The sequence below is a fragment of the Colobus angolensis genome, unplaced genomic scaffold (assembly GCF_000951035.1).
Source record: "Colobus angolensis palliatus isolate OR3802 unplaced genomic scaffold, Cang.pa_1.0 Scaffold8, whole genome shotgun sequence".
NCBI lineage: Eukaryota > Metazoa > Chordata > Mammalia > Primates > Cercopithecidae > Colobus > Colobus angolensis.
The window spans coordinates 18,805,306-18,807,029 of NW_012121820.1; positions in this window are offsets into that span (position 1 = coordinate 18,805,306).

A 1,724-nucleotide genomic window follows, 5' to 3' on the forward strand; every position below is an offset into this window, starting at 1 on the left:
GGTCGCAGAGGCTAAAAGAACAGCTCTAGAGGCAGGGTCCGAAGGGGTGGAACTGGAGGTCGGGGTCTGGGGGGCAGCCTTGAGCGGGAGGGGGAAGAGGCTAAATCAGTATTCCTGGAGGCAGAACCACTGGATGGCCCTGGGGGAGCATATCCGAGGTTGGGGGTCCGGAACCCTGGGGAGAAGGTCCTAGGGAGTGGCATTGGAGGAGAGGGGGTCTGAGAGGCAGCCTAGGGGAGGAGACTGAGGAGCGGCCCTGGGGTAAAGGCAGGGGTTGGAGAGCAAGCTGAAGAAATAGCCCTGGGTCTGAGATTGTGAATCCGGAGAGGGAGCTCTGAGCGGCTCTCCTGGGCCGGGGTGGTGGGGGAAAGGGGTAGAGAAGACCTGAGGAGCGTTTGAGAGGGGGCATTCCTGGGAGACATTAGGTGAAGTTGAGGTGAAGCTTAGTCCCTCACCCCCTAGAGGAAAAGAGCTCATCCAGCTAGGAAGATCATCTTTCATCCAAAACAACCCATATTTATCAAGCGCTTTCTATTTGTAGGGCTCTGGGCTAGTTGGGATACTGAAAGGAAAAAAAACAAAAACAAAAAGGAGAAGGCCGATTTCCTGAAGTGCAGAGGTTTACAGCTTGATGAGAAAACATAAATGCAAAAAAAAACAGGATGGCAAACACCACGTGTCAATAAGGATATAGGCGGCTGCTCCAGGGGTCAAGGGAGACCTGATGAGGGGCTGGGGAAGTTAGGAAAAGGTGTAATGGAGGAGGGTGGGACTCCAGCTAGGACCTGAAGGAAAGGCTGGATTTAAACAAGGGGAGAGGAGAGGAGAGAGCATTTCAGGGAGGAAGTTGAGGGTGTACAGGATGTGCCTGAGGCGGCAGATAAGTTTCTCTGGAGCACAGGGTTCCTATAGGAGATTGTTGGGAAGTGAGGGAAATAGTACAAGACAGTGAATGCTGGGATAGTAAAATCGGGTTGTGTTCTGAAGGAAAATGGGGAGGGTGTCATTAAAGGTTGTGTGTGTGTATGTGTGTGTTTAAGCAGGATGATGTGTGAAAAATAGTATTTTATGATTACCTGGTAATTTGGAGATGCAAAAAGGGGCACAGGCTTTAGCGTCAGACCTATGTTCATATCTTAGCTCTGTTCCATTTTTATAAAATGATGCTAGTATTACTGTATAAGATTGTTTTCAGCATGAGGTGCTTGACACTTAATAGATATTCCATGTTAGTTCCCCTCCCAGTGGAGAGAATAATGACCAGAGGAGGCAGAGAGATTGGTTAGAAGACTAGTGTAATAGTCTAGGTAGAAGGAAATAAGAATAACAATAATAATGAACATTTATTGAGTGCCTAATACGTACCAGTTACTGAGCTAAGCACTTTCCTGCACGATATCTCATTTAATCTTTGTAGATAAACCCTATGAAATAGATGCTATTATCACCCCTAATTTAGGATAAGGAAGTGGAAGGCTCTGAATAAGTTTGCAAACTTGCATGATTCGTAAGTGATAGAGCTGGATGGATTCAGAACCCATTTTTTTCTAGGATGGGGGTGGGAAAAGAGATAGATTTAAGAGACAGTGGGCATACAAGAAGGGGGAAAGGAGTTTGGAGTGATGGCAAATCGAGAAAGATGGAAAGATGGAAAGATCTTCACAGAAATGGAGTCATCATGTGGAGGAACTGGCTTGAAGGAGGTGACAAGGAGCTCGGTTTTA